Source organism: Loxodonta africana, chromosome 7 (assembly GCF_030014295.1).
Source record: "Loxodonta africana isolate mLoxAfr1 chromosome 7, mLoxAfr1.hap2, whole genome shotgun sequence".
NCBI lineage: Eukaryota > Metazoa > Chordata > Mammalia > Proboscidea > Elephantidae > Loxodonta > Loxodonta africana.
The window spans coordinates 83,122,325-83,139,581 of record NC_087348.1 but is presented as its reverse complement, the minus strand read 5'-3'; the positions used below and the strand labels follow the sequence as shown (position 1 = coordinate 83,139,581).

The 17,257-nt window shown below is 38.2% G+C and overlaps 2 pseudogenes; both read right to left on the bottom strand.

The window, feature by feature from the left end:
* Positions 1–748: 748 nt before the first annotated feature.
* Positions 749–3,089, bottom strand: LOC100675609 (olfactory receptor 52A5-like; annotated as a pseudogene).
* Positions 3,090–15,969: 12,880 nt separating this feature from the next.
* On the bottom strand, positions 15,970–16,938 carry LOC100675893 (olfactory receptor 52A1-like; annotated as a pseudogene).
* Between the last annotated feature and the right edge of the window lie 319 nt (positions 16,939–17,257).

The following is a 17,257-nucleotide window of genomic DNA, read 5'->3' as shown; positions in this document are numbered from 1 at the left end:
CACGGTAACTATGAGCCCAAGAGACAGAGAAGGCCACATGAACCAGAGACTTACATCATCCTGAGACCAGAAGAACTAGATGGTGCCCAGCCACAACTGATGACTGCCCTGACAGGGAGCACAACAGAGAACCCCTGAGGGAGCAGGAGATCAGTGGGATGCAGACCCCAAATTCTCATAAAAAGACCATACTTAATGGTCTGACTGAGACTAGAGGAATCCCAGCGGTCATGGTCCCCAAACCTTCTGTTGGCCCAGGACAGGAACCATTCCCGAAGGCAACTCATCAGACATGGAAGGGACTGGACAATGGGTTGAAGAGAGATGCTGACAAAGACTGAGCTATTTCTATCAGGTGGACACTTGAGACTGTGTTTGCATCTCCTGTCTGGAGGGGAGATAGGAGGGTAGGGAGCGTTAGAAACTGGCAAAATTGTCACGAAAGAAGAGACTGGAAGGAGGGAGTGGGCTGACTCATTAGGGGGAGAGTAAGTGGGAGTATGGAGTAAGGTGTATATAAGCTTATATGTGACTGACTTGATTTGTAAACGTTCACTTAAAGCTCAATAAAAATTATTAAAAAAAAAGAAATATAGAGCCAGGTGATACTGTAGAGGAACTCCAGATATAAAGGGACAGCCCAAAATTAGAAAACTATCTTAAACAATTTGAAATCTCATTTTAAGAGAATTTTCTTCTTTATATAGGTAGCCAATTGAAGGTATTAGTTATTTAATGACTTGTTGACCACATTCTTGAGTGATAAGCTTCTGAGATACAGTTTAAAGAATTTTCCCAGATGTACACATTTCAGGAAGATACACCTTTTTGCCACATTCAGGGTGTTATTTAGAATTAATTATTACTATTATTTTTCGGAAGGATCCACTGATGATCGAGATGTTTTTCTGAAGGCAAACATTCTCAGGACATGGTCACAAATTTGTTTGGTCTTCATCTCATAGACTATAGGGTTGAGAAATGGTGGGACTAACAGTTAAAGGTTTGACAAAAGGATATGAAAGTATGGTGGTATGTGAGAACCAAACCTGCGTGTGAGAAAAGAGAAGAAGGCAAGAAGGTAGAACTGAAGGAACACACAAATGTGGGCAATGAATGTACTGAAGGCTTTGAGTCATGTCTACTTCTGGGGCCATTGAAAGACAGTGAGGAAGATTTGAATACAGGCAAGGTGATAAAGATTATGTCAAACCCAAGGATGGTGAAGGCAACAAATAGGCCACATATTTTGTTGACTCAGATATCTTCAACAGCCATTCAACAGCTAGCTTTGCAAGGGCCATGTGCTCACAATAAGAATGGGAGATGACTGTAGTTCTGTAGAGTTTAAAGCAGCATTTGATGAGACGGATGGATAGTGTTATAAGAATAGCAGCCCTGAGTGTCACTCCAACTCCAATATGAGTCAGAAGTTGCTGTGAGAAGATGGTGGCATGTCTCAAGGGGTCTCAGATGGCCACATAGTGTTCCAGGGCCATTGCCAGTGGGACATCTGATTCAATTGCCTGAAATGAGTGAATAAGCCACATTTGCAGCAGGTAGTCTTCAAAATAAATATTTGGCAAATGAAACCAGAAGATGCCTAACATTTTGGGTAGAATACAAGTGCTAACTGCAGTGTCCATGGTCCCCAACATAGCCAAAAAATGTACATGGGTTTATGGAGGCTGTTTTCCCATTTGATTATAGCTAAGATGTGTGAAGATGAGGTAATACCCAATCACAGCAATGAGGTACATGACAGAGAATGGAATCCTAATCTAACACTGCACTGACTCCAGGCCAGGGATCCCAATGACTGTTAGTACAGAAGGCATGAAGGTTGAGCCATTGATTGTTGGCATGGTGACTTGGTCAGTAGAATCAAATCATGATACTGCTTTTTCATACTCTATTCCCTGTGAAGACTTGATAAATTTAAAAAATAAAAAGAAATTAATTTATTTTAGGCACATATGTTTTAGCTATATTATGAATCATATTTTCTACCCCAACTATTCCTTTCTAATTTTCAATCCTATTTCCCAGGGTTCATTGAGTGGATAATCATCAGGTTCTATGTCCCTGTATTCTCTAATCATTTTCAATGAGCAAAATTAAATGGACTAGAAGACTTGTTTCTGGCTCACGATAACTGACCAAACAGGCTCCATTTATCGCGTGCCCTCTACTCATCGCCTGTACTTTTTTGTGTGATTCATCAGTTGCAACTGGGGGCAAAAACAGTCATTTAATGTGGATTATACTTTAAGAGCAATATCGCACCTAGGCTAGACATAAAGGATTCACAGTGGTGGTAAACCATTCAATGGGATCAAAATCTGAAGACAACATTAACTGGAGTATTTTTCAGTCTTGCGTATCGCTAGTTTCCTTATGTTAGTTTCTGCATAACCTAGTCTTTATCTCATAGACTTCTCAGAAATTCTTTCAACCTAATTTTTCATACTTTCAGTGTGCTTTCCAAAACTTAACCGTATTTTTTTCACCTTCTCCCTATTTTTTGAGAAAATAAATCCATTATTTTTTAATTCGTGTTTTCCTCTGTAGTTTCTATCTGAGGTTGTTTTGAAATTTCAGTGTCGTTCCTGCGTGCAACTATTGCATTTAATTTCAAGTGCCAACCTATCCCTTGTCCTCTTTTCTTTCCCCATCAATAGCCATTATGACTTCTCTAAGCCCAGTTAGCTCTTCTTAGCCATTTGAAATAACAGTAAACTCTCTTTTTTTTATTTTTAGTTTTACTTTTACTTGCAGGCTTGTTTATATTCTATTCACTCAAAATAAAATCATACCCATATAGGTGAAAGTTTTCTTTCGCACATTATTTTCCATTGGCCTATTTCCATATTTCATCTTCGCAGGTTCCTGCACTACATGAAACTTGGCCCTTCCACAGCCTCCTAACTCTGTTACCCAAGGAGATATTTCAGCGTCATCTAGCTTGTCATTATAATCTTCCAAAGTCCAAAGGATTTTCTTACTTGCTGATTTACTGCACCTTGCATTTTCTGTTGCCTCAAAAAATATTTCCACCCCAGAATTTATAAAATATTAAACAACTTACAAATTACATTTATTTCCTTTGGAATTTGAAAGCTCAGTTTCTGAATCCATTTAAGCCAAATATTAGAGGGATAAAGAAACTGAGGACATCCAAAAACAATAAATTGAGAACATTAAAAAGTGAAATAAAATCTCACAATCACCATTCCACTATTCTACATGGTTTTGTTTGTTTTGTTATAATTGTTTTCCTAAGAAACTCTGATTCTTTCTAAGGCATAAACAAATAACTATAACCAAGCTCAGGTCTATTGCAAGGACATTCATGTTTTCTTCTTTTAAAAACTTATGCAACTCTGAGCGAGGCTTTCCTTTTTGAGATTCTTTGTTCAGGAACTCTTTCTTTCAGCAAATATACAATATGCCAAACTAGATCATCCTTGCATTAGAAGGTAATAACACTACACACAAATTAGGGATATATTTCCTAATTATTTTATTGAACAAAAGTTTATTAAAAATCCTCGATGTTCCAAGAACTGTTTAAGCAATTGGGGGAGAAATTAATTTATTTATCCTATATTTATGAGGTATCTACATTGCGCCGGGCTCTTGGAATTCAAAAGTAGTACCTACCATTTACTAACTTTGTATTAAATATCATTACCTCCTTTAAGAACTTTAAACAGTTTAATTTACCTCCTTACCTTATGATGTCAGCATTATTACAACATTATCCTAATAAAAATAATTAAGATGCATTGTTGTTATAGATGAATCTATTTGGAACCAATTCCATGCCATATCAGCCCATAAAGAACAAAATAAATAAATCACTGTCCTCTGAGATCTTATTATTAAAATTCAATTCATAAGACTTATGAGTTATGTGTATATGGAAGCTGTTAGAGTGTAACTAAATAAGGCTGGGTTGAGTAAAGATTTTAATCAGCATGTTCAGACTCCGATGGATTAGAAATACTACTCTCATATTTCCTTCTTAATTCTCCAAGTAGATAAAGTATGCGCTCCATAGTATGATCACTTTTCCAATAGCATATTATCGATATACTGGCCAACAATTTCTGTGACTTTATTAGGAATATACATTTGGGAAATTTAACGTGGCCACCTGAGTAATAATTTACCTGGAGAATCCTTGAAGAGTAACATATGAACAGAAGCTCTACAGAAGTATGTATTGTAAATAATCAGAGGAATGGAAACAAAAAGAGAAAAACCAGTCAAGTAAACAGAACTGCAAGAAAAATAAAATAGAAAAGCATGTCTTCAGCCTAAAAAACTATTAATCACATGAAGGAAATAGTTATCTTTCTTCCTGATAGTTTCCATTTTTAACTCCCATGAAGCCTAAGTGATATTCTTCCAGGTCTTTCTCAACCTCTACATGATTGACACTGTCTAGTCTTTTCTAAATGTCACCTGGAGGAGTGGTGGAGGGGCTGGGATAGTGGGACTTTAAATCACCATTCATTGCTACCTATTTTTCTAGTGTCATAATATTGGGGCGGAAAATTCTTAATTGAATAAGAATTTGTGGGTTTTTGTACCTTTAATCAAAAGAGAATTAGACTTCCGGCCAAGACGGCGGCATAGACAGGAGCACCACGCCGTCCCTGCATAACAAAGACCCGAAAAACTAAGTAAAACACAATTGTCACTCTTAGAACCTGAAGTGCCAAATGAAGTGATAGAGAACCCATCCAAGCACCAAATGGAATAAGAAACTGACAGAAGACAGAGAGCCAGGAGAGATACGTGGGGAGGGCTCCATCAGCTAACAGGGTCCCGCCAGTTTGGACTCCAGTCAGGCATTGGCAGACAGGGAGCACAGGTAAGCAGCTTCGTGGCACTCCCAGCAGCAGAGCACCCAGTAACCAGCAATACACGCTTTCCCACGCCCCATTCTCTCCCCGCTCCGCTCCTCCACCTCAGAGCTTCCTGGCTCAACCGGTGGAAAGTGCAGCATCTGTGCTGCTTGGATTTGCCCTACCCACGTTGGAGATCAACAGACACAGAGTACAGGAAAACTGCATCACGAAGTTTCCAGCAGGAGACAGATCACCGGTAACGAGCTACATAGGCTTTCCTAGCCCCCCCCCCCCCTTCTTCCTTCCTCCCCGCCTCTATCGGCCTCCTCTGCTTCCTGTCAGCAAGCGTAGTCTCTCGGCTGCTGCACAACTGCTTTGGCCTCAGGCTACTTAGATTCGCCCTGCCCACACTGGCCAGGCCCCTGAGCTGGTGTTGGTGCTTTACATCTGTTTTGGTTTCTTCTGTGCCTTGTATGACCTCCCCCTCCTTTCTCTGGAACACCTGGCTCTGTGAGGCATCTTTACTTCTTCTTGAAAGGCTGTGAAGCCACACTCCACTGGGGAACCACTCCCCCCCGGCCTGCGACACCATGCTGATGGGATCCCGCGGCTTTTTTTTTTTTTTCCCCTTATTTTGCTTTGTTCTGTTTTGTTTGTCTGTTTTCTTTTCCTTTTAGCAGCTTGGGAGCCCCTTCCAGCCGTGCCGCCCTGCATGGTTTGGGAGCCACTCCTCCAATCTGCGCAGCCTGCATAGGTAGGATCCCTGAGGGCATTTCTCTTTTTCTTCTTATCTTTTTCTTTTCTTTTTTCCCTTTCTGTCTTCATTTCTCAGTTCTCCTCTCTCTACCCTTATCTTCTTTTCCTGTCTCCTGAATACCTGGTGTTGTGTGACATCTATACCCCTTCTAGCCTGGCTATACTGGGGAGGCTGGGAGTTACTTCCCCGGCCTTAGTAGCCCCACCAGTGGGGCTTCATTTAAAGTTTAATTAAAAAAAAAAAAAAAATAGGGGTTTGCATAGGAAACAGGAAGTATAATTACTGATTCAGACTTCAGAGTATTAAAATGTTTAATTCTACTACCTTAAATATATGTATATGTACACACATTTTTACACACATATCAAATGGATGACTTAGTTTAATGAGATGAAGAACTTAAAATATTTGTGTCAGGTATAGGCTTACTATGCTGAATGTCTTGAAAAAAAAACAAACCTAATAAACTTGTCAGTTCTTCCATGGGTTAAAAAAAAAAAAAAAGAATTAAATTGGCTATATGGGAGAAATGTTCTTTAGTAGGTATTAGCCATATAGATAAGATGAAGAAGAGAAAGCAACGTATACAAAAATTCATAGAAAAATTAAACATACGGTGGGATTAAGAATCAATAAACATATTTTAAAATATAAACTGGTTAATAAGCAAAAATGATAAGAAACCATAAAAAACCAAACCCACTGCCATTGAGTCAATTCAGATTCATAGCAACCCTATAGGACAGAGTAAAATTGTCCCATAGAGTTTCCAAGGAGCACCTCGTGGATTTGAACTGCCAACCTTTTGGTTAGCAGCCATAGCTCTTAACCACCACACCACCAGGTTTTCCAAAAAATGATAAGAGTGGAGGCTAATGAAAAGAGAAGACGACTGAATGTAAAGTTCATTTTCTAAGCCAAATAATTTTAAATTTGTAGGTGGAAGGAGAAAACATTTAGCCTTTCAAAAATACAATCTGATAGCAGCTTGGTCAATGGCTGAAGGACAGCAAGGCTAGAGTTTAGGGAACCTTGTTAGAAATTTATTTGTGATAGCACATATAAGATATTATGAAGTTATATGGCAATATTGGAGGAATAATAAGGAATCAAAATCTGTGTAACTCGTTGACTCCTGTAAGAGAAATTGTGAGAGATGAGACTAAGAATGTTCTTGGGCTGAAAATTCGAAGACGGGGTGACAAAGGCAAACAGAGGAGTAACTTTGTGTGTACAAATATGTATATGTTTAAAAGAGAAAGGAAAGCTTTCTTAAACCCTTGAAATAAATGAGCCAAGACAAGCATTCTGGGAATTTGCATCTTCTTGATAGCATAAGACCTAAAATATTAGTGTTACCTACATCTCCACTTCTGATGAAGGCCATGATTCTCAGAATAAATATTTTAAGGAATTTAGGGGTCAACTAATCTATATGCTACAAAATCAGAAGTTTCTTCTCTCTTTACCATCTGTGACATTCACCATTCAACCTCTGTCTCAAGCCCTTCAGTGGCAGAGAACTTCCTTTATTCTGAGATAGTCTGCCACATTGCAAAGAAGTCCAAACTGCCTTCTTCTCTTTTTCTAATGAAGTGTCTATATCCAAGTTCCAATGATAGGCATTGGCCATGAATCACAGTGGTTCCTTGAAGAGGTTTGAAGCAAGTATCAAAGCTCAAATCCTGGAAATGTAACTACCTAACTTGGTATTCTTTTCAAGTTATAAAACTTTGAAGTACCTCGATTTCCTCATTGGCAAAATAGGGTTAGAAAAACATTGGTAAAATAAAGGTAGAAATACATTACAGGGTGACTATTAGAACTAAATGAAACAATAAATTTAAAATGTTTAGAAAGAAGCATAAAATACATTAATCCGTCAATAAATGCCAGTTATTAATCCACAAAATGTACCCCTTTCTTCCCAAGAAAAACCTCAGATATTTGATGACACAATGAGCATCCCCCCTGAATCTTTCCCAAGCTAAACGTGTACAACGTCCTAACCTTTTGATAAATGAGTTTTTCATTAATTGATCAATCTAAATATGATTTTCTGGAGGTCCCTCTGTTTGTCAATTTCCCTTTAAGATTTGTCACCCAGCATTTCATCACTTGACCCAGAAACATTCTGAAAAGCACCAGATAACATGAACCAAAATCTTTCTAGAATTTGAGCACTCAGTTACAGTATGATTCAGTTGCTTTTTATCATCCTGGCATCCATTGTGTTGCATGAGACAAGTGTTTTCTGTGAAACCCCGGGTTGTGCAGATGGTTAAGTTTTTGCCTACTGACCAAAATTTTCAGGGTTTGAACATAACCACAGGCACCTAGGAAGACAGGCTTGGTGATCAGCTTAGAAAAGGTCACACCCTCGAAAGCCCTATGAAGCAGTTCTACTCTGCACACATCGGGTCTCCATGAACTGAAATCCACTCCAGGATAACTAAAAATAACAACATAAAACCAATCCTCCATTTTTCCACATTTAGCACAAAATCCTAAGCCCTAAGACTCACCAGGTATCAACAGTGTAAACACAGGTACTAGCCATGAAGTGAGATTTTATTTTTGTTTTGTTTTGTTGACGTTTCAGGCAGAGAAGGATGAGTGTTTTGTACTCCAGGATGTTTCTGTGGGATGGGTTTCCATCAATCCCTGGTGGATCTTACGGTCCACCTCAGGCAAGGGGAACTGGGAACCAAAATGAGCCTGCTTTTGAAAATGCCTCAGAGAAGACAGTGTTCTAGACAATACAGAACAATTTAATTGCATTTACTTACAAAAATAATGAGCTACCAGGAGCCCTAGTGGTACAGTGCTAAAGAGCTCAGGCTGCTAACTAAAAAGTCAACAGTTTGAATCCATTAGTCACTTCTTGGAAACCCTATAGGGCAGTTCTACACTGTCCTATAGGGTCGCTATGAGTTGGAATTGACTCCAAGGCTATGGGTTTGGTTTTTGGTTAGGGCTTATAAAGGAATCTTGATATATTCAGAAAAAAATGTACCGACATATGCTGACAGAGAGATAAAAGGAGTATTTATGTAATCTAGTTCCAGTATGATAAGCACTTGTTTCTTCTTTATCCATGAAAGAGGCAGACTTTGAAAAGTACGCCTCAGGGCCTCAATCACTTGACATTCTCTGAGCTTCTTCCACATGAGCTTTGGTGACACAAATCTTTCTCGTATCTTAACGAGCTCTCACCAAACTGACCCAATCATGTTCAGGCTTCTGACATGATGATAAGTATTTTCAAAAATTTTAGTGCCAGTCACAATGTCTATATCAATCCCCCAGCCAGTAACTTGCATCCTTGGCCTGCGTTTAGTTAGCTGAAGCAAAGTTTGTGTGCCTTAGAAAAGGGATTCAAGAATTCAGTGTAAAGAAAAGGAAGAGAAAAGTCTCCTGTATTCTGCATAATACAAGAAAAAGTCTGACAGGACTGATTAGTTGCATCTGCCTGAGAGACAGGTTGATATTCCTGGGAGTCAGGTGAATTTTGTCCTGTGTCATTGGGTCTGGCCTTTGCATCTGCCTGAGAGACAGGTTGATCTTCCTGGGAGTCTGGTGAATTTTGTCCTGTGTCATTGGGTCTGGCCTTAAACATTAGACCCGATATCTTTGAATTTAAAAGCTCTCTGCCCTCTATAGTCATTAAACTTCCATACAACTATATCCAGTGCATAAAAAAAACAAAATTGTATAGGAGTGTGGGCAGTGGTGTGCCATAGTCGGTTCATATCACCTTTTAAGAGCTGATTGTGTCCATCTCTTCCCAGTTCTGCACTTAGTGGCTTCATGTTGGTAGATTAAAATCAGCCATGTTGTTGTCATTGTGTGCCATCAAGTCAACTCCGACTCATAGTGACCATATAGGACAGAGTCGAAATGCCCCACAGGGCTTCCAAGGCTATAAATCTTTACGGGAGCAGACTGCCACATCTTTCTCCCAAGGAGCAGCTGGTGGGTTCAAAACACTGACCTTTGGGTTAGCAGCTAAGTGCTTTAACCACTGCACCATCAGGACTCCTAAATCAGCCATAGCTAGAGTATTTATTTGAAAAAAAATCTTCAAACAATTCAGATTAGGGTTCTCACCCCTCTTCCCAGGCAACAACCAAAATAACAAACTAGCTGCTGCTGAGTCGATTCTATCTCATGGAGAACCTAAGTGTTGCAGAATTGAACTGAGAGCTCCACAGGGTTTTCATGGCTGTGACCTTTCAGAAGCAGATCGAGAGGCCTTTCTTCTGAGACCCTTTTGGTAGAGTTTGAACTGCCAGTCTTTCAGCTAGAAAGATGAGCAGATGGGCACAAAATAAAATGAAATATTTTCAGGGAAAACAGGTTGACTACCTTTAAGATAGTGTATGTAAGAGGTTGAGGTGAGGTCAGGAAGTTCTGAAATGTATCCACTATTCTTATGTAGGTTTAATTAACATAAAAGCCCATTGAATGACTCCTAAGATACTTTTGGGAAACATGAAAAAATGTTTTAACTCCAAAGAATCACAATATTATGGAACACTGTCGTTGGGTTCCATTGAGTCAATTCCAACTCAAAGCATCGCATGTGACAATGTAAAACTGCTCTGCAGGGTTTTCTTGGCCGTAATCTTTATGGAAGCAGATCACCAGGACTTTTTCCTGCAGAGCCTCCAGGTGGGTTTGAACCACCAACCTTTTTGTTAGCAGCCAAGTACTTAACCTTCGTGCTACCAGAATCTGTAGTGGCACAAATATTCTTAGATGCTATTTAGTCGAAATTTAGTAGAGCAATAGGAGAATAGAAATAATGTGACTTACTATTTTGGTGACAAAAATAGTTCCCCTGTGATAGGAAAACCTAGAACTTCTAATATTAAACAAAAATAATTGCTTCCCTATGCATTTTAATGGGAACAAAGACCTCTGTATAATGTAGTAGGAAACAGAGAAAGAAAACCTTTAGCAGACATTATCTCACCAGGTTTTCCAGAGAAAACCAGAAACAACGTATTTAATTTTGAAATAGAGTTAGAAATGGAAGTTGAATAGCTTTGATTATGTATTGTTGATAACATCCATAGAGTAAGAAGAAATAATTTGTAATGAAACTTGGGAATTATAAAATATTGGCCTTGCCTATATTATTTGTCACTCTGCCTGACTTAAGACGGAGTCCTTTCATACAGAGAAAAGAGATATCACTTTCTTAGTGATATCTTAGTTTGGCCAAAGAGCTGTCTGCTAAATGCTTGATCAGACAGTATATGTATACGATAAAATAATAAATTGGAAAATGAAGTACTGTTTCATACTATAACATGGATGTATCTTGGAAATATTATGCTAAGTGAAAAAAGCCAGACACAAAGGCCACATATTGTATGATTTCATTAATATGAGATATGCAGAATAGGTAAATCCATACAGAGAGAAAGTAGTTGCCAGGAGGAGGTGGGAGGAAGAGGGAATGGAGAGTCACTGTTAACAGGTATAAAGTTTATTGGAATGATGAAAATAGTTCTGGAAATAGATAGCGGTGGTGGTTTCACAACTTTGTGAATATATTAAAACATCAATGACTTGGACACTTTGAAAGGGTGAATTTTGTGATATTTGAATGACACAGTGAGTATTAATAAAAGAGTGGATTCAGTATCACAGAAAGAGGATTTACTGGATAAACTACTACGTTTTGAAATGTTCCTGCATGGTGCATCTGTGCAATGATGTACTTTGAGGACCAGGAAAGAAGCATAGCTCAAATGAAAATGTGGAAATATTTATTCTGGAACTATAATAAATGCTGTATTATTAATCAGAGTCTTAAATACCTCAGTCTGTATATGTTCTTCTCATTAGGAGAAAGGTGTAAATAATTTTGTTGCAAGAATGAATCTGTTTTGCAAATTTTTGGGGATTTTTATTATTTTATTTTCTCAATCCTTCATTCAGTAATTTTTTTTTAAATCATTAAAATATGCCTGTATACCGTGCCCATCATAAGCATACAGGTGAATTAGACATACGATCTAGGTGGGGGAAGCAGTTGCATAAAGAAAAAATGGAGACCAAGGTGGTAACTGCTGTAAAAGCTTTGAGGAGGAGCAAAGAAACAAATCTGGTAAAAACATCAGAATCCCTTAGTTAAAAGACACATCTAACTAAATCCTAAAAGCTGAATAGCAGTTAGGCTGGCAAAAAGTAAAGGTATTGACATACATAATAGCAGGACAAGCATACAGATGCATGAAGCAGCTTTTTATCTATAGAAATTCAAGAATTTTAAGGCTCCCTGAAGAGTAAATAAAACAAAATATATGGAGACAAAATATAAGATTTTAACTTTAGAGTACTGATTTTAGGTAGGAGTCCTGGTTGCACTGTGGTTAGGTGTTCAGCTGCTAACCAAAAGGTCAGTGGTTCCAACCCATCAGCCACTCCTTGGGAGAAAGATGTGGCAATTTGATTACAGCCTTGGAAACCCTATGGGCCAGTTCTGCTTTGTCTTATAGGTTTGCAATGAATGAGTCAGATTGACATGAAGGCAATGGTTGTAACTTTAGGCACTTTTAAAATCATGGCTGATTAAAAATATGTCAATGAATGAAAGATGAAAATATAATTTATTATTTCACATAAAACTGATGAAAGGCTGAGTAGGAAAGTAGTAATAAATAATGAAGAAGGGGGAACAAATTTGAGAATTATTTAAAAAATAATCACTAGGGCGTGGTGACTGAGTAAGTGTAGAGAATAAAAATGAGACCAGTTTCCAAGCAAATGTCTAGATTTCTGGATTGGCCCTGAGAAGTTATAGTGGTATCCTTTTCTGAATAAGGGATATTTTGAGGAATAGAGAAGGAATATAAACCTTTATGTTGTCATAATTTTAAACCTAAAGAATTTGGCAAAAATAATACAAGAAAACCCCTTATAACAGTTACCTAGATTCACACATTATTTATACTTTGCCCTATTTTCCTTTATTATTCTATTATTGATAGATAAACATTCATACATATATATAATTTTTTGAGTTGTTTATGAATAAGTTAGAGACATGATGCCCCTTTACCCCTAAATATTTTAGTGTATATTTTCTACTTCATAAACTTCATAAACACAGCATTAAAAACAAGATTAGAAAATTCAGCTTTGATATAATACCTAATCCACAGTCCACATTCGGAGTTAGACAGTTGTTCCAATTAGGACTTTTATGGCTACATTTTATTTTGTCCAGAATCCAATCCAGGGTCATGACGTACATTTAATTATCATTTTTCTTGAGATTCTTGTTTATCCATAGCAGTTCTTCAGCCTTCCTTCTTTCTTGATCTTTGCTTTTTTTATTTTTTAAGAACATATCCATTTATTATTTGGAACCCTGACAGTGCAGTGGTTAAGAGCTATACTTGCTAACCAAAAGTTCGGCAGTTGGAATCCACCAGCTGCTCACTAAAAATGTTATGGGGCAGTTCTACTCTGTCGGAATCATCTGGAAGCCAACTTTTTTTTTTTTTTTTTTTAAGAATATCCATGATTTGGGTTCCCTTGACAGTTCCTCATCATGAGATTTAGGTTATTTTCGTTGATTTTTTTCTTTGTTTTATTTTGAGTATTACAGAGTACTGTGGCCTTTCTGTTCATTATATCAGGAATCATAGGCTGTTTCTGCCTTCTAATATTATTGATGTTAATTTTGAGCACTTGTTTAATGGAATGTCATCCAGTTTTCTTCATTGTAAAGTTCTATTTTTCTAGTTGTAATACATAGGCAATATGTGGGGAGATAATTTTACATTATGTAGTTAACTGCTCATCACCAAACTTCTACTGTATTCCTTCTATATTTATTATACTTGTTGAAACTATATTATAAGGAAGTTTGTGCTTCACCTTTTATTCATGCATTGCTTTATTCATATTTGTATGGACTCATGAAACATGATTTTATTCTCTAGGTTATATTCCATTATCATCATTATATTGCTGCTCCAGCTATCCCAAATTTGGATGAAAGGAGCCCCTTTGAACTAGATGCTGCATTTTTTTTTCACATGTCCTAATCATACTTTGACCATTTCCTTTCTTTCTCACATAGCATTCCATTACTGACTTATTTTACATTTTTCATTTCATTAAAAAAAAAGTTAGACTTCTCCTTTAGACTGCTTGGAGCCTTCAGGTCAATATCCAAGCCCAGTGCCATCGAGTCGATTCTGACTCATGGAGAGTCAGAATTAGCATTTCAACAATATTGAGATTTCCAATCCATAAGTATACCTCTTTATTTCTTTATGTGTTGTCTAATTTCTCTCTGTGATGTTTTATAATTCTCAGAATAAAATAAATGTAAATCTTTATTGTACTGGACACATGTTTTATATCCACTCAAAGTGTGTGCTGATGCATTTTGTAGAAATGGCATGGGGGCAAAGTCTGACCTCTTCTAACTTCGCAAGGTGAAGGAGCCTCAAATCAACAGCCTAAGGCTGATTCCTATGAGACGGAAGTCATACGTGCCTGTTTTCTCTGCCATCTTTACCAATTCTGCCACTAACTCTCCCTCCGACAGTACTCTCTACTTCTCTGCTGAGTTCGATAATTCATTGCAATGGCTGTACGGAACTCACAGACAGTACTCATGATTATGGGGTTTATCAGGGAAGTAACAGGTTACAATTCAGATTCAGGAATGCTCAGGATACAGTTCTTCCATCAAGACAGTGTCTTTTTAGCTATAGCAGCAGGTAGGGCTCTCTCTGGCCTCTTGGCCTCTGCCTTGCTTGGGCAAGTGTTACAAAGCTATTTTACCTCTGCCTGCAAGTGCTCCAAGGCACCCCACTACACACATAAGCCTCGTCCAGAAAGTGCTCAGCTCTAGCTCTAGCTCCGTGGGCCAGCAAACCTAGCTCTACCACATGCCTGGAGGCACCCTATTCTTTAGCAAACCTTTTACCAAAACGCACTCAGCTTTCTCAGTCCCTGGACTGGAAGCCCACCACACCATCTCTTGCCTGTCTCTCCTGCCACTGTCTCTCTGCTAACACTTCTCACCATCTTCACTGTTACAGCTCTTTTTCTTGGATTCCTGGCTCTAGAAGCTTCTCAGCACAGGGATCCTGGGTCCAAAGGATGTCCTCTGCTTTTGGCTCTTCTTCCTTGGTGGTAGTGAAATTCTCTCCTCCTGCCTCTGGGATGGCTCATTTTAAGGTTAGCCCAATGGGAAAACTGACTAATCACTTTGTTTGGGTTTTATATACCTTATTAACATGGTCCCATACAATCATTTGGTGGGAGTTACAAAGACCATGGCAAGAAGGGCCATATTCACTAATTCATTGCACTGCAGTTTCCAAGTAGGAGAACCATGCAATGACATGTTGTAGCATTCAGAATAAAGTCAAACCAACTTTTCAATGCTTTCATGGCCATTCTTCATAGTCATATTTCTTTATCTCCCAGAATTGTACCCTACATTAAAAGAATATTGAAAGAAAAAAAAAACTGTGGAATTCCCTTAATCCAAATTTTCTAGTTTACAACTTCTCCATCATCTATCTTGGTATGGTGGTTACTTAGATCTTTGGTTACTCATTCATTATTCCTCATTCTTAAAGAATCACACTAACTGAAAAAATAAATAAATAGAAACAAAAACACCTATCCTGACTACTTTCGGTTAGGAGGAGCAAAGAAACAAATCTGTGCATCAATCTCTTTCCAAATTCTATATCACATTCATGCCTCTACATTTTTTTTTCTCTCTCTCTTCTAGGAACTAAAGTCCATAAATCCATGAAACATAATCATTATGTTGATTTTATCACTGTATCACTAATCTTTAGCATAATATTTACAATATTTTAGGCACTTGACAACACTTCTAGAATTAATGTATAAGAAAATGGTAGAGGAAATAGAAACAGTATTATGTGAAAGGTGGAACAACGGAGCGATCATTACTTTGCCCTCTAACTTCTCGAATGACTCTGGAAATGTGTTTAAATGTTTAGACTTTATTGTCTCATCAGATTCATAATGGGTTTTTGAATAAGAATGCATTTAAGGTCTACTTAGTTTCATTTTTTTTTTTCCATGATTAAGATACCAGGAACCAAAAATTAATGGGACAAGGAGAAGATATAGCTTCATTACATCGATCTTTCTATGTATCTCACTTTCATTACCCAATTAGCATTTTGATATTGAGTGATAGCTAGTATAGGCTATGATCTGAAAACCAGCTTCATGGTGCTTTAATTTCAAGAACTTGTTAAATGGAAAACTCAAGCATTTCAAATAATGTGGAAGTATATTTTGTTTTGAAAGATGATTATTGTTGCACAAAGAAACATGAATGTATGAATTAGCATGGATTTTAAGAACTTAACATTTTCACCACATGACTGCGGATCTGCTTGGTCTTTATACCATAGACAAGTGGATTGAGAACTGGAGGGATCAGCAAATAAATGCTGGAAAAGAGGATATGGATATAAGGCGGGATATGAGAACCAAACCTATGTGTGAAGAAGGAGAAGAAGGCAAGGAGGTAGAACTGGAGGAAGACACAGATGTGAGCAATGCAGGTGTTGAATGCTTTCAACCTCTCCTCCTTGTGGGGCAAACGGAAAACTGTGGTAAATATCTGGATGTAGGACAAGGTGATGAACGTGAGGTCAAACCCTGCTACTATGAAGGCCACAAACAAACCATAGATCTTGTTGACCTGGACATTTTCTGCAGCTAGTTTCACAATGGCCATATGCTCACAGTAGGAGTGGGAGATGACTGTTGTGTGATAAAACTTAAGCCTGCACTTTATCAGTATTTGGCATGGGGTTACAAGAATGGCAGCCCTGAGTGTAACCACAGTACCTATTTGGATGACTAGCTGGTGGGTGAAGATGGCAGCATGCCTCAGTGGATAACAGATGGCAACATAATGGTCCAGGGCCATGGCCAGCAGGATACCTGACTCATGCCCTGAAATGTGTGGATGAGCCACATTTGAAGCAAGCAGGAATCAAAATAGATATGTGGCATATGAAACCAGAAGATTCCAAGCATCTTGGGCATAATGCTGGTAGCAGGTGCAATATCTGTGATTCCTAGCATGCCTAGGAAAATGTACATGGGCTCATGGAGGCTGCGTTCTGATTTTATGATAGTCAGAAGCAAGGAGTTTTCAATCGTAGCAATGAGGTACATGGCAAAGAATGGAATCCCAATCCAGCACTGCACAGATTCTAGGCCTGGGATCCCTACTAGTGTCAACACAGAGGGCATGAAGATTGTGATATTGGAAATGGACATGGTGTCCTTGGGCCTTCTGATGCAGACAAAAGAAACTTGTCACTCAGGGCTACTGTTTCTCTCTACTTCCTATTTTTATCCGAAAACAGCATATTTAGTCTGTCTTATTTTGGTAGAACTCTGTGAATGTATCATCCATCCATTATTGACGGGAAAAGGCAGATCCATAGAGTAACATCACTGTTTCAAGGAAGACATCCACAAGTACTGTGATACAGTAAGATATAATGTGTGTGGCAGGCTGACTATGTTTAGAACCAATGCAATCATCTGATTAAGAGATCAAGGTGCCGAACTCTGTTTTTTCCCTTCCAGGCCT